This window comes from Neomonachus schauinslandi, chromosome 3 (assembly GCF_002201575.2).
Source record: "Neomonachus schauinslandi chromosome 3, ASM220157v2, whole genome shotgun sequence".
In the NCBI taxonomy this organism is placed as follows: domain Eukaryota; kingdom Metazoa; phylum Chordata; class Mammalia; order Carnivora; family Phocidae; genus Neomonachus; species Neomonachus schauinslandi.
Window position 1 is genome coordinate 17,162,628 of NC_058405.1, and position 17,243 is coordinate 17,179,870.

The 17,243-nt window shown below is 35.4% G+C and overlaps 1 pseudogene; it reads left to right on the forward strand.

Moving 5' to 3' along the window:
- The first annotated feature begins 14,580 nt into the window (after positions 1-14,580).
- On the forward strand, positions 14,581-14,893 carry LOC110585894 (annotated as a pseudogene).
- The last annotated feature ends 2,350 nt before the right edge of the window (positions 14,894-17,243 follow it).

The following is a 17,243-nucleotide window of genomic DNA, read 5'->3' on the forward strand; positions in this document are numbered from 1 at the left end:
CTTACCTGGTGAAACAGGAACAGTTACATCATTCTTATCTACCTAGAAAATCAGAACTAAGTGCATTCCATAAAATTGTTCCATGTGAAATTGGCGTCAATTAATGCACTAAATTATTCATTCTCCCAGATGAAAATGTCATTTAAGAAATATGAAGATATTACTTCATTGTACTAGGAAGAAAAACTAGACATCAGGAGATTCTTATTCAAGCACTGATAGCTATGAAAACCTTACCTGAGGTGCCCTGTAGCAGGACCTCTTTCACATCCTGTCTTATCTTTTACAGCCTGTCTTAATGCTGAATCTTAAGGCCATAAACAGGCCACAGCTCAGAAGGGTGAACACTGTGTCTATTGCACTGGATTCTATAGAAAATGCTTTTGTCCATTAGTCCCAACTGTCACTCTCTTTATCACTCTGTGTGTCCATGAAGCTGACAGTTGACATACATCAATCAGGAAAGGTTTACTCTCTCTCTTTGCCATTCACAAGACACTTAAAGAATTGAGGCAACACAATTCCATCAAGTGTATATTTGGCCACAAAGGGATGTTTCACATTTATCTACAGAGCAGCAAGCTAGCATGAAATGAAGCATGGTTAGTTCCAGTTATATCCTTGATCTCTTTAGCAGAGATAAAATTCCTTGATGGAATATCTACAATTCTTAATAAAAATTCCTGGAAGCCTGTGAACTTCTTGGTGGCATATGTGAATTTAGGAAAACAAAATAATCACAAATGTGTCATATTAAAAAGGGCTGATTGGGTTTTTTTGGGGAACAATGGAAGAATTACTGAACACTGGCATGATTTTCTTTCCAGTGTGCCCTGGATACTGTGTATGTTTCCCTAAAATATATGAAAGGAGGGAAAACTAATCTATAATGAAACCATGGATCTTGAACAACTTCTTGACATACCTTATAAAGAATATCTGACAGATGCAAGAACATTTCGAAGAAAATGAAAGACTCAGATTTAACAACTACTCTAAAATGGTTAAAGTGATGTTGTTTTCAATAATGTAAATGATAGAGTTGTGAATTACCCTGACAGTGGTCCTTATCTTGGAAATACAAGGGCTTGGGACATGGGGGGAGCTAACAGTGAAGTGCAGTGAGGGGCACGCTGCTTGAGGTCTAGTCTCATTTTTCTAGGACATCATGTGTTGGGTCTGAAGGAGGTATTGAGATTCCATGTCATTTTAACTCTTCACAGGGCTTCTTAAACAGAGAGGTGGGCTGGTGTCAAATGATGTTTTAGAGGGAGGAAAAAGAGGGCAGGAGTTGGTGAGACAACAGTAAGTCATCTGAGAATATATAGCTACTGGAGGAAATGATAAATGTAATGACCAAAAGATGAAGAATGTTATCGAACTCCCAAGGACTTGACTGCACCTTCTGTGCGGAGGATATGGCAGATTTGGAACTTACAGATGAAAGTTTATACATTAGCTGCATGCTGTTCCAAGGCACTCATCATTTCCACTATTTTCATGCCTCCAACACTCCCAAGCAGTTAAAGAATAAAACAGAGAAACAAAATAAACAGTACTTGTTCTCCAGCTGAAGACAGGGGGATGACTCTGATATCTTATTTTTTAAAAAAGGCTAGCTAATGGGAGTCCACCCACACTATCTTTCTACACATTGCAAAATAGATACTCTGGCCTCCATTTAAAATGATTAATAGAAAGGATTTGATGTGCAAAAAGCACCACAAAAACAAATGAAGGGATGGATTAATGGTCAGAAAACTATTAAGACTGAATTTTGGAAGAGGAACTTACTTGAAAAGAAAAGGAAATTTCAGAAAAAAATTATTTGCAGTCTCAAGGAACTTAAAGAGAACATGGAATTTCTATGAAACAAGGGATCATATAAAATAGTTACTGACAAATCCAGGAAAAGAAATTGAGGAGACACATGAAATAGTAAAAACCATTTGTTTTAAGAAAAAAATCTAAAAGAACTGGTGAAGTAAAAATCAGAAAATGCACAACAACAATAAACCCTAAAAACCAAAAGCATAATATGGGAGGTAAGTTAGATAAGATCATACTGCAAAGGGAAAAATTGTAAGAGCAAAATGTTTAGAAAATCATAGGTGTGCAGAATGGCTATCTATCCATCTATCTTCACAAATAAATGGATAATTAGTGTTTCTCAAGAAGAGAGCTCAACAACTGAATTCCAAAAAATATTTAAAGATATATAGGAGAAAGCTTTCCTTAAAGGAAAAGTTGAATATGCATATCTTATGATTTATCTATTGTTGTATAAGAAATCAGTGCAAAGTTTAAAGGCTTAAAACAATAACAACTTCTTTAAAAAAATTCTCTCAGGGCACCTGGGTGGCTCAGTCATTAACCGTCTGCCTTCGGCTCAGGTCATGATCCCAGGGTCCTGGGATCGAGCCCCACATCGGGCTCCCTGTTCCAAGGGAAGCCTGCTTCTCCCTCTCCCTCTCCCACTCCCCCTATTTGTTTTCCCTCTTGTGTCTCTCTCTGTCAAATAAATAAATAAAATCTTAAAATAAATAAATAAATAAATTCTCTCATGACTTCCTGGATGGTTCTGGTTCAGAAACTCTCATGTATTAGCTGGAGGTAGAAGAGCAGAGCATTTTTCTCTCTCTTCATAGATCTTTCGGCCCCTCCATGTTGTCTCGCCATGGGCTAGTTTGGATCTCAGCGCATCAGGGCCTCAGGACACTTGGACTGCTTATCTGGTGACTGAAGACTTCTAAGAGCTAATGATTTAAGAGAAGAAAGCAGAGTGCATGGCATTTTTATCATCTACTCTCAAAACTCACTTGAGTCTCATCGTCTATAGTCAGAAGCCTGCCAACATTTCAGATAAGGGACCATGCACCCACCTCTTTATGAATGGCAATGTCACATTTTAAGACGAGCATATGGGATAGATGATATTGTGGTGATTTTGAACACACAATCCATCACACATGTTGAAAGGGGTTAATGTAAGTATAGTAAGATATAATAAAGAACTAATAGAGAATCACAGACAAAGACATAACATGGTGAGAGTTTTGAACTTTAAGGTCAAGGAAAGAACAATATAATCATTCTTGAAGAAGAAACAATCACAGGTAAGAGGAAGTTCAGGCTAGTCTAAGATTTCCACATAGTAATGTTCTGGAACAGGAAATGATGGTACACTTTCTTTGGAGTTATAAGGTGAAAAGACTTTTCCCCAATAACATGTCTAGTCTGTACGTACAAGTTTCGTGTATAGAGATGACAAGAAGAGTATTTTAAATATGTAAAGACTGAGTATATATCATCTATTAACCATTATGAAAAATCTTCCTGAAGACCAAATCTAGTCACATTAAAAATAGAAGAATAAAAATTCAAAATAAAGAAATCATGAATAGGCTTTTTGTTTGAACATTGGAATATAAAATCAGCATTTTCCTCTTGTTTTCTAGAAGTCATTCAAAAGTACCAAGGAGAACAATGAATACAAGGCAGAAACACTATATTTGGTGAAACTGGAAGACAGCTAAAACCCCAAATCACCAGATGTAAAGTAATAATAATAGTAATAATAATAATAAGTATAGAGGGTGGGAGCAAACTTTTGGAGGTGATAAATATGTTTTTGGTAAAGATTTCAGTAACGGTTTTAGAGATACATGCTCATCTCTAAACTCATTAAGTTGTATACATTAAATATGTAGACCTTTTTGTATGTCAATTATACTTCAGTAAAGTGGTTTAAAAAAAGATATTTGGAAGGGTGACTTACAGCAGAGGGCATGCAGTACAGGAAGTAGGAGAAAGCCAATAAATGATGATAAGAGCTTTAGATCAGAGAAGGAGCCAGCAAAAACTATTGTATCAATGATGAAGATCATGCCAGGTGATAAAACAAAGTTCCTTATTTTCAGCCACAGATCTAATGGTAAACCTGGCATGAGTTTTACTTGACCCAGCATGGTTCCAGGAAGGAGAGGAATTGAGACTATCCTAGGCGCAATACATATGTGCAAGCAATGCTGTCTCTGTTGCAGCATAGAAAGAGGCTTTGAATTGAGCAAACTGATGCCTATTTCCACTGCATGGGAAAAAGTCATACCCAGAACCCTTGATCATAAGAAATCAAGCCTGTCCTGAATACTACTGCTTTCTCTCTCTGACATATACTCCTGGCAAATAGTTGCTGCAGGAAACATTCACCTTCTTCAACGACACAAGAAGGCACCAGCACAGGATCCGTTCAAAGACAAATCAGAAAAAAAAGAAAGTTTTTCACTATAAATTTAAGATGTTAATAAGTTAACTTTTCTATCAAGTAAGATACAAAGAAAAAAGGCAAAAGCTGTGGGAAGATAGGTTGAGACAAAATTATCAGCTGGTAGTGTTCAAGAAAGTATGGAAATAACACACAAAACTATTAAATTCAGCTGAACCTGCAAGAAGCTCATTGAAGAACAGATTATTCTGAAAACAAAGGATACAATGAAAAAAGTAAATGAAGTTAAATAGAAAAAAATGCATTAATAGGAGACTTATACAATTAAGAAAACAGACATTTAAAAAATGACTGATTTGGAAGTCCTATGCACAACTGGGATCCTCTATGAAGAAACAACAACAAAACAAACATATAACTATTTTTGAGATTAAAAAGACATGAACTTACAAATCGAAAAGTCATATTGTGTTCTTCCCAGTAGAAAATGAGCAAGAATGTTTAACAATAAAGCAATGCAGGAAAGTTATTTGTCTTTTAACATACAAAAAGAATTCACTGGAAAGCCAGATCAGAATATAAAGTAACTTATTATATACATTAATTCAACTTATATTTCTCCACTGCAACCTTTTATGCAAGCAGTCAATAGAACAATACCTACAAAATGCCAAAGAAAAGAGAATGCACCTAAGGATTTTATGTCTAACCCACTGTCATTTGAGTATAAAGGCAATAAACATGTTTTTGAGTGCTTTAAATACTTATTTCCCCAAATTTTATTTTAGAATTTTCAAAAAAAGAATACTAGAATAGTTTAATAAATACTTGTATATATCCTCCACCTGGATTCCACAATTTTTACCTTTTTGGGGGCATATTTGGTTTGTCTTCAGACTCATTTCATCCTCTCCTTTTTTTCTCTCCCTTATCCTCTCCTTCTGTCTCTCTCCCCCTCTCTCTCTCTTTTTCTTTCTCTCTCTTTCTCTCTCTCTCTAAATATATATGTATATATTTAAAAGTAAGCTTAGGACCTCAGGGGGAATATGGAAGCCAATATCAGGCGGCTTCTTCTTTAAGGAAATATCCTAGAAGTAGGATACACTTTAGTTCATACTCAACTAGCTTAAACTTAGTCAAAACACCACACCTAGCTGCGTTAGAGGCTGGGAAATGTAGCCTATTGTTTGATGACGGGAGCTCAAATAAAATGAAAGGAATTCATTATTAAAATAGAAAATGAAGGTGTTGGGGTGCCTGGGTGGCTCAGTTGCTTAAGCATCTGCCTTTGGCTCAGGTCATGGTCCCAAGGTCCTGGGATCAAGCCCCACATTGGGCTCCTGCTCCGTGGGAAGCCTGCTTCTCTCTCTCCCACTCCCCCTGCTTGTGCTATCTCTCTCTCTGTCAAATAAATAAATAAATCTTAAAAAAAAAAAGAGAAAATGAAGGTGTTACTTGGGGATCATTAGCAATCTTTATTAAATTTGAATGTATTAAGAACACTAAAAAATGTAGGGATGAGAAGTACAGAAGAGAATATAAATGCCAAATGCACTGGCAATATAAAGAACAAAAATTAGAGGAAAAAGGACAAAATGTAGGTTGTAGAGTAATGGTGATTTCTTCATTTCTATTAACTGGAAGTCAAAGGAAATCAGAGATATATAACTATATATCATGGTTATCATGGTAAGTATGAAATTACTCATGATAGAGTATCATGGTAAATATGAAGATAATCATTGACTAAAAATGGGAGTGAAGACAAAGGAAGAGAGAAAAAGAAAACTAAATTTATTATAGCATAAAATTAATATATAATGTCTAACAAAATGGAGGGCTACCTGTATTAGATAAGATTATACATTAAGTTATAAGCATAAACACCAGGATGTATTAAAACTCTAAAAGATGATGAAGTAAAATCTCAGAAAAATATAAAACAAAATCAGAAAGTATAGCATAAACTCGGCTGACAATTAAAACCAAATAATCTTACCAACAACTGTAAATAAATAGATATCAATAAAGATGACTTTCAGAATGGATTACAAAGGAAAAACCCTACACTATGCTACTTAGAAGAGAAGGGACTTCTAAAGTAATTTAGAAAGATTGAAAAACAAAAATGTGTTCAGAGATATGCCAAGCAAATGCAAACAAAAAGTAGAGTTATGATTTTGTTTTCAGTTAAGTCTGAATGCAGGCACTTGAATTAATGGAGACAAAGAAGAACAATGCTAAAATGTGCAATTAACAATAAAGATCTAACAGTTATGGATGCCTATGAACAAACAAGCCTAACATTATTATGCATAAAGTAGATACGACAGGAGACATCATATATCATCAGAGAGATGCAAATTAAAATAACAATGAGATACCACTACAAGCCTATTAGAATGGCCAAAAGTCTGGTACACTGACAATACCAAATGTTGGCTAGGAGCTCTTATTCACTGCTGGTAGGAGTGCAAAATGGTATGGCCGTTTTGGAAGACAGTTTGGCGGTTTCTTACAAAATAAAACATACTTTTATGATATGACCCAGCAGTTGTGCTCCTTGGTATTTGGCCAGAGGTGTTGAAAACTTACATCCATACAAAAACCCGCACACAGATGTATAGTCGCTTTATTGATAATTGCCCAAACGTGGAAGCAACCAAGATGTCCTCTAGTAGGTGAAAGGGTAAATGAATAGTGATACGTACATACAATGGAATATTACTCAGTGCTAAAGGGATATGAGCTCTCAAGCCATGAAAAACCATGGAGGAACTTTAAATGCATATCACTAAGTGAAAGATATTAATCTAAAAAGGCTACATATTGTATGATATCAACTATATGACATTCTGGAAAAGGCAAAACTATGGAAACAAAAGATTAATAGTTGCCAGCGGTACATGAGGTAGAGATGAATAGGCAGGACGCATAAGAGTTTTAGGGCAGTGAAACAACTCTCTATGATATTATAATAATAGACATGTCATACACATTTGTCTGAAACTATGGTGTGTACAACACCAAAAGTGAATCCTTGGGTAAACTATGGATTTGGGGTGGTTATAAAGTGTCAGGTTGATTCACCTTTGGTAACAAATGTCTCACTCTGCTGAGGAATGTTGATAGTGGGGGAGGCTATGCATGTGTGGGGCAGGAAGTACATGGGCAATCTCCATATCTTTCTCTCAATTTTGCTCTGAACCCGAAATTGCTTTAAAAAAAAAACATACAATGGTAGAAGGAAAACCGACAAACAAAAAAAAGGGAAGAGTTACATACAAAAAGAAAATTATGAACCAATCTCACTAGGACGATGGAAGCAAAATTCCAAAGTAACCAGGAGCACATTAAGATAATTATATGCTTTTGCAAAATGATATTTATTCAAGAAATGAAAGAATAGTTCAAAGACAACTAAAATTAATCATAATAATAGAGCAAAAAAGAAATGTCATACTGTTGTTTTCATGTTGAAAAAGCATTTTTCAAAATTAAATATTTATACTTTTTAAAAAAATATTTATTCTTGATATGAACTGTTTAAAAAAAAAAAGATTTACTTATTTATTCCAGAGAGAGGGAGCCGGGGGCGGGGGGGGGCTGGGGGGCAGAGGAAGAGGGAGAGAGAATCTCAAGCAGACTCTCTGCTGAGCAGGGAGCCCGATATGGGGCTCCATCTCAGGACCGTGAGATCATGACCTTAGCTGAAATCAAGAGTCCAACACTTAACTGACTGAGCAACCCAGGAGCCCCTCTTGATATTAACTCTTACAAATAAAGTAAAAAAAAAAATGAATTCCAATGTGATAAAATAAGCAGGTCAAACAAAAGACTACAATAATCCTTGTTGAAACAACTTTAGAAGCACTCCCATCTGTATCAGGAAAAAGGCACGTACTCCACTGTCACTGCTATTAATTGAATTGAGTCTGCAGGTGCAAATCAACATATTTATTTATTTATTTATTTACTGTTTTAATTTTATTTAAAAAAAAATTTTTTTAAGATTTTTATTTATTTTTTTGACAGAGAGAGCGAGAGAGAGCGAGAGAGGGAACACAAGCAGGGGGAGTGGGGAGGGAGAAGCAGGCTTCCCGCTGAGCAGGGAGCCCAATGCGGGGCTCGATCCCAGGTACCCTGGGACCATGACCCGAGCCAAAGGCAGACGCATACTGCCTGAGACACCCAGGGGCCCCAACATATTTAGATAAGAGAAAGAAATGTCAAAAATTGGAAAGAAAGAGGTGAAATGATCACTACTTGCAGATGAAATGCTTGTATATTTGAAAAACTTAAAAAGGTACAAAATTATTATATAGTAATCAAGTCCACTGATAGAATGCTACATGACATAAGGCAATAAAAGACCTTATTTACATTATCAATAATAAAAGAATGCCTGTTATATTAGTTTTTTATGGCTGCTGTAACAAATTACTGCAAAAGTTGTACTTTAAAAAAACAGATTTATTATCTCACAGTTCTGGATGTGACAAATCCAGAATGTCTCTAAATGAGTTGGAATCAAAAGATCAGCAGGACTGCATTCCTTTTGCTTGCTGTAGGAGAGAACACATTCTTTTCCCTTTACAGCTTCTAGAGGCTGCCCACATTCTTTGGCTCATGGTGCTCTTTTTGCATTTTCAAAGCCAATTCCAGGCCAAGTTCTTTTCATGCTGCTAGCTCTCTAATTCTTCCTTCACTATCTTCTTTCAATTTATAAAGGAGCCTTGTGATTGCACTGGGTCTACCTGAATAATCCAGGATAATCTCCACATCTCAAGGTCAGCTGATTAGGAATCTTAATTCTATCTATAACCTTTATTTCCCTTTGCCATGTAACATAATATATTCATAGTTTCTGAGTAGATGTGGACATCTTTGGGGCAGGGAAGGACATTATTCTGCCAATCTACCTAGCAATAAATTTAACAATAAAAGTGCAGTGTTTATTGTAAGACAACTTTGAAATGATTCAGTAAGCCACAAAAGAATATTTGAACAACTCGAGAGGCATACTATATTCTTGGATAAGGAGAAATAGCGTGTACTTGGATGGTGAGAAACAGCATCACAAAGATATCAATTATCCCTAAGTTAACCTATACATTTAATTAAAGCAATCACAAAAAAATCCCCAATAATTTTGGAAAGAGGTGATTCTAAAATACAGATGGAAACTGAAAACAAACAAGAATAAATAGGAAAATTCTGAAAAGGAAGGGTAAGGGCTGTTACCAGATATTAAAGAATATTACTAAGCCTTAATAATTCAAACAGTGTGATATGGCTCATGAATAAACAAATACATCAATGGAACCCCATAACAAGTCTCCAGATAGGTGCAAATCATATAGGAATTTGTTAAATGATAAGGATTGTATCTTAGACAGTGGTGGAAAGATTGTTTATTAAAACCAAATGGTGGTGGAGTGTCTTGGTAGCCATCTGCACTAAAAAATGTTCTTCCATGTCTCATATTTTATATCAGGGTACATTTCACTTGATCTTAGCCAAAAGGCCAAGAAACAATATCAGGGTACATTTCAAATGAAAAAAAATTGAAGATAGAAATAAAACCACAAAACTGCTACAATAATCCATGGGTAAAAATGTTATAATATCAGAACCAAAAGGCCTTTCTGTGACAGAAAACTTAGAAGCCATAAGGAAAATGGTTGAAACTTCCAGTTACTTAAACAGAATAAAAACAGCTATGAGAAAAAAGAATGGCAAAATTCGTCATAAGTATGTTCAAAATTCAAGCTTGGTAAAACTATTTGTAACTCAAAGACAGAAGTCTAATTTCCCTTAAAAATAAAGTATTCCTACAAATTGAAGGAATAAAGACCAACAAATAAATACAAAAGATATGACAAGGTTATGAAAAGATAGCAAAAGAAGGAAAGAGTTTGGATTTTAGATATGTGGGAAGATCCTCAACCAAACTCACTCATGATGAGGGAAATAAAGAGTAAATCTGCAGTGAGATACCATTTGTTACCTTTCAGTGGATCCACAATCCAAAAGGTGAATAGCCTATTCTGTGAAGGTGAGGAGAATAGCCACACTTGTTCACTGCTTGTGAGAATGTAAATTGGTACGATCCCTTTGAGGGGAGGTATTGTCTATCGAAATTACACATTGCATACCTCAACACCCAGCAATTCCACCCCTACAATATATTTCACTTATGTACAAAGTAAAAAAAAAAAATTCACTGCAGTAATCTCTTTTTAGCAGCTAAATACTACAAAAAACCCCCAAAATCTATCAATGGGGACAAGTTAAATTATGGCATAGCAGACAATGGTATTATGTAAGTATAAAATATAATGACAAAAGCCTTTGTGTAGAGTTATGGAAAGACCTCCATGAAATATTTTTAATTTTTAAATTAAAAAAAACAAGGAAGGGGTGGATGGCTCAGTCGTTAAGTGTCTGCCTTCGGCTCAGGTCATGATCCCAGGGTCCTGGGATCGAGCCCCGCATTGGGCTCCCTGCTCGGCTGGAAGCCTGCTTCTCCCTCTCCCACTCCCACTGCTTGTGTTCCTTCTCTCACTATCTCTCTGTTAAATAAATAAAATCTTTAAAAAAAAAAAAGCAAGAAATAGACCAATGTGTATAACGTTATTACCTGTATAAAAAAGAAGGAAAAGAGAATGTATGTATGATAGCTAACACTTAGAAAGCACTTTCCAACTATTCTAGTAAAAAATCATTCAAGGCAGGTACTCTCATTCTTTTCCCTACACCATAACCAGCACATCTGTATTATTTACTGCTTTATCTTCAATGCCTACCACAGAGCCTAACACATAGGTGCTCACTAGATATTTGATGATTAAATGAATAAAGGATTTCCCATTTAAAGATAACAAATCCAAAGCTCAAGTAGCTTGAGTAACTTGGCCCACGTCACACAACCAATAAGTGGAAGGCTGTCATCTCTCGATATCCTGTCTTTGGAAATATACACACTCACAAATCCATCCCATTAGTTATCTGTGAAGATGCAATCTGCCTGGAGGAGTGTTGGGGACACAGGCAAAGGTCAGACTTTTTCTATAGGCCCCTTTATATTTTTTGAATTGTGAAATATGTGACTATATTACATAGTCAAAAAAAAAAAAAACCCATATAACTCATGAATAGGAATGCTGACATATAAAACACCAGAGGGGGGCACCTGGGTGGCTCAGTCGTCAAGTGTCTGCCTTCGGCTCAGGTCATGATCCCAGGGTCCTGGGATCGAGCCCCGCATCGGGCTCCCTGCTCAGCGGGAAGCCTGCTCCTCCCTCTGCCTGCTGCTCCCCCTGCTTGTGCTCTCTCTCTCTCTGTCAAATAAATAAATAAAATCTTAAAAAAAACCCAAAAAACAAAACACCAGAGGCAAGCACAATTTTTTAAAGACATAAATAATATAAATTATGTAGATATGGCTAATAACTGTTATGAAAGGGGCAATTCTTGACATACATCTTAAGTCACTTATGATTTGAAAATAACAGACTGGGATGAAATCTCAAATACAACCGAAAGAGCTGGGTGGAAGTTCAGGGTGAAAAAAGGAGATGGTGTGTTCACTTTAGCTTCTAGATCTCTCACAGAGGGTAGCCTCTCTGGACAGAGTTTCTGAAAATGGTACATTGATACATAGGTACCCATCTTACTTTAATGTATAAACATTGCCTCTAAAAGTATTAAAAGCAGTTCCTACTCCTGTGGGTGATGAAAACAGTATAACAAAAAAAGGCTACTGAAAGAAATTAATACATTAAATGGGCTCATAATTAAATTCTAACCCATGTTAATAAAATGTGTGAAATAACTCAGAAAAGTTGAAATAATGGAGAAGGATCTAGTCAGCAAAAATAAAAAAGAAGAAAGAATGTTTAATATCAAAATACAATTTTGGAAAATATTTACTAAATGAGAACATGATCCTTTTAAAATTATGAACTGAGTTCTTAATGAGCTTTTATGTACCAACTGTAAATTGGTATATTAACATCAGAATACCTGAAGAAAATATTACAGGAACTGAAATGAGAAACAGATGGAAGAGCAACAGGAGAGAGAGAACTTAAGAGATAGTTTTTCTGTCCTTGAAATATCATGTATATAAAAGTTGTTCCTACATAAAAATCTAAACAATATTATAAAACATTGATATATTCTAGTCAAATAAATAAATGTATGTACTAAAAGCTATAACCTGCAAAGGTAGAATCAATCTTCTTTTTAAATGGCCCCTGGAGCATTTTAGAAAAATAAAACAAAACAAAGAAAACCCCCCAAAAAACATAATCTCATATTAGCCAAAAAAAAAATTCCAAAGGGGAAAAATACTTCAGATCATAATCTGAAACCACAGTCTAATAAAGTAAAAAATAAATGTCAAATTTATTTGAGACAAAAACCTCAAAGCATTTGACATTTTAATACCATTCTTTTCTAAAGAACTCTTGGGGCAAGAAGAACTTAAAAAAAAATTGCAGAGTATTTATAAAATAATAACATGGCCTCAAATACCTTTAGTGCAAACAAAAATAATGAAAATAATAAAATCCAAAAGTTATGAAAAACAGCACAGTGGACCCAAGGAACATAGGAAAAATTAATGAAAATGAAAACATAAATAAATGAATTAGGGAACAGAAAAATGGTAGAGTTGCCAACAGCTTATTCCTAGGGGAAAAAAAAAAATTGAACCACTCACTTGCCCATTCAAGGAAACAGAATAAAATGCATCACAAACATAAGAACATTAGATAGGAGAAAATAAAAATACATATTAATGATATCAAGAATTTTAATATTTCACTGTTTCACCCAACTACATGTTAATAAATTGACACCTCAGATACATGTTTTATTGTTTTAAAATTAAACATCTAAAATAAACCTGAGAAGGGAAGGAAATACAAAACACAAGAATACAAATAACAAGAGGTAAAAACTCACAATGTTTTGTGAGAATTAAAAGATCTGTACTTAAAAAATCATTAGGTTGAGATGATTGCCTAATTGAACATTATCAATCCAATCATGGAACATCTGATTTTCATGTCAAGTGAATTATTCCAGAAAAAAAGAAAAAAATTCTGCTTTCTATTTCTTGTTATAAAGCCATATGGCTAAGATACCAACATTGAAGAAATATAACACAACACTAAAGACCAATATTTAAAAATACACAGAATAGGGGCGCCTGGGTGACTCAGTCATTAGGCGTTTGCCTTCGGCTTGGGTCATGATCCCGGAGTCCTGGGATTGAGCCCCGCATCGGGCTCTCTGCTCCACGTTCTGGAAGCCTGTTTCTCCCTCTCTCACTCCCCCTGCTTGTGTTCCCTCTCTCGCTGTGTCTCTCTCTGTCAAATAAATAAAATCTAAAAAAAAAAAAATACACAGAATAAAACTATATGTTAAAAATTGCTCAATATAACTGTAGTAAGGTTTATCCCAAGGACTGCAAATATGGTTTAACATGATAAAATTTATTAGTATAATTCACTACATTTAAATTAAAGGATAAAATTCATATAATTATTTTGATAGGTAGGAAAAGTTTTTGACGAAATTCCATCTTTGTCTAGATAAAACTTTATACATACATTATAATAAGCAAACACTCTAAACAATATAAACTGTTTTGGAGAAACCTGACGAACTTCAAACAAAACTTTGGAATTCTTTGTTGGAAGCCCCTAACTCTACCTTCCTGTTTATGAGAAACAGAAGTGGTAATGGAGTGGGACACCTGGGTGGCTTAGTTGGTTAAGCCTCCGACTCTTGATTTTGGCTCAGGTCATGATGTCAATGTCTTGAGATTGAGCTCTTGCTGGGTGTGAAGCCTGCTTAAGATTCTTTCTCTCCCTCTCCCTCTGTTCTTCCCATGCCCCTCGTCTGCACTCATTCTAGAAGAAGAAGAAGAAGAAGAAGAAGAAGAAGAAGAAGAAGAAGAGGAGGAGGAGGAGGAGGAGGGGGAGGAGGAGGGGAGAAGGAGGGGGAGGAGGAGGAGGAGGAAATGATAATGTTAAATAACACCAAGATAAAACAATCAGATAAATTCAGATTTTGTGAAAATATGCAAGATGATTCATAAATACACATATATATACATATACAGGGAGAGCAATTATATTCATATGTATGATTCTTAAGTGTTCAGTGATGAAACATTGTTAGGAAAAATGATTGTCCTATTAACATTATTTTTCATATTTTCTTTCAGATGCTAGTCAGTGCATTAAGCAAAGCAAGAAAATAAGAGACAAAAATGTTTAAAAGGAGAGAGCACAAGGTTTTATTTTAGAAGACTATGGGAGACCTTCCAGCTTGGAACCATGGCCCAGTTTGTCCGTAACCTCGTGAAGAAGGCCCCAGAGCTGGTGGGCGCTGCTGTGACTTACTCAAAGCCTGGACTGGCCACATTTTGGCACTATGCCAAGGTTGAGCTGGTTCCTCCAACCCCTGCTGAGATCCCTACAGCTATTCAGAGCTTGAAAAAAAATAGTCAAGAGTGCTCAAACTGGTAGCTTCAAACAGCTCACAGTTAAGGAAGCTCTGCTGAATGGTTTGGTGGCCACTGAGGTGTAGATATGGTTTTATGTCGGTGAGATCATAGGCAAGCGTGGCATCATTGGCTATAATGTTTGAAGACCAATCTTTAACATCTGTTTATATGTGGCTTATTATCTGAGTGTTCTTGGACCATGTGTGATCAGACTGGTATTTGAATAAAAGAAGATAATGTATCAAAATCAATGTTTTCTCTATCAGACACTACATGGATCACAGTTTCTCTTGATAATAAGATGGGTTGTCTTCCTTTAATATATTAATAAAGCGCTAAGGGCATGTCTTTTGCTTAGCCTAAAAAAAAAGAAGAAGAAGAAGAAGAAGAAGAAGAAGATTATGGGAGAGGTGAGAATTAAACTAAAACCCATTCCTTGAAAGCCTGCATTACGAGAGAATTCTATGGATCTGAGGTGGTGGCCACAGGGTCTGTGCTTCATTGTCAACTACAATGAATGAAAATACTTGAACTGTGGTGTTCTCCCACCCTTAGAGAATCTGGTGGTTTTTTGAAGCATGCAGTTACAACTCAAGGTCTGTGTTCCCCTTCTCAGAATCTTAGGTCCAGCTCTGCTAGATCTCTGTGTTCTGCTCTGGAATACAAAATGCAGCAGGAGACCTATCCATTGGATACTCACCTCAATAAAAGCTATACCGCCAATCTTGGGGAAAGCCAAGATAAACAACTAAAAATAAAGCTGTTATAAATAATAATGGGGTTTACTTAGATTTTAAATCAGTATTTAAAAAACACCATTACCTTTTCTATATTCAAACCGGCATCAGTTAGAAATAAAACAAATGGCAACATCTACAAAATAATATAAATATGTAGCTTTTAAAAACTAAGAGAAATGGGGATACTGAGATGCTGAAATTGATACTAATGATCTCCGAGAATTATCCAAGTTCTAGGAACTGATTAGAATCTCACCAGCCACAGATGTTATCCACAAATCCCAGCAGAGGAAGCAGCATCTGACTGGACAAGGAACACTTGACATGACAGGAAGCCAGAGGAGATAGAAACCAGATAACCTTAAGTCTACACTATGAAGCTACAAAAGTCATATCTTTCTGCCTCCCCATCCTTGTAACCAAGTACTATCTTGTATATAAGTTGGGCTTGGAGAACCTAAGACTGAGAAATATGACTGACTAAATGAGCATTATTTTTCCCTAGCAGAGTCTGAGCACAGAACAAATGTATGGAGAGATGCTCAAAATCACCAAACCTGAAGGCAAACCTATTTAAATTATGGAATGGGACTAAGCTGTACATCAGATTGGACATCATTAGTTGTTTTATTCCTGCAAGTCAGTTGTTGGAGATAGGAGAGGAAGACCAGACTCACCATATAACGTAAGTAAGTTTACATTTCCCCTGAACATCTGGACTGTAGGGTGAGTTAAGCTTTGTTATCAAAGATACTTAGATACTTAGATTTAGTATCAAAGATACTTAGATTTCTTTTTCAAAGGCACAGACAAAATAAAATACAAAATACAAAATACAAAAGAAAATGATAAATGCCAAAATTTTAACATGATTTTCTCAAGATTGGTTAAAATTTCAGAGATGTTTCTTTTCTTATTTTTCACATCTTTAAATTTTTTTTACAATATGGATTATGTTGGCAATTATAAAAAGTAAAAAAGTTAAATTAGAACAAGAAGGAAAGAAACTAGCAAAAATAATAGGTAAGAATTTTGAAGACATATTATATGCTTGGCAGTATGCTAAGGCCTTAAAACATTTAATTTTCTCATCAACTCATTTAATTTCCCATCATCTCCATGAGTTATGTTATACCCTATTTTACAGAATTGAGGCTTGGAAAAACTAAATAACTTGACGAGGGTCCTGAAGCCAGGTAATATTGAATTACAGATTCAAAACCAGCCAGTCCAACTTCAGAGCACTTAAATTTAACTAACTTGCTCTATTGCTTCCCGTGAGGCACTACAGTTCTCCTATTCTATGGACTCAGTCTGGCTCTTGTGCCTTTTTTTTCCTCTCATCATTTCTATGAGTAAAACTAGAATAAGGAGCAACCTGGAATTCTTATCATGGTCTGTGTAAATTTTTCTGGTTGGTTCATTTAGGACCTAGAAATTAACTTTCTGTGCTTGTGAATTGTCCACAAAATGCACTTAATGGGAATTTTCTGTTGATGAATTTGAAAGGAAGGGAGAACCTAATGTTATGTGTATTTTTCTCTTTGTTTACCAAATGGTACTGCTGGTATTTCATAGAATAATAAAATATCAGACCCACAAGAAAGATAGGACAACATCTAGTCTACCATAGTCAGTCATTTCAAATTATGTTAAAATGTGTTTAATGGTGCCAACAACATATTAGATAATATGATCTATTGCTATTATATCAGTAATTCTTGTCATTTGTATTGATTGCAAATTTTCACAG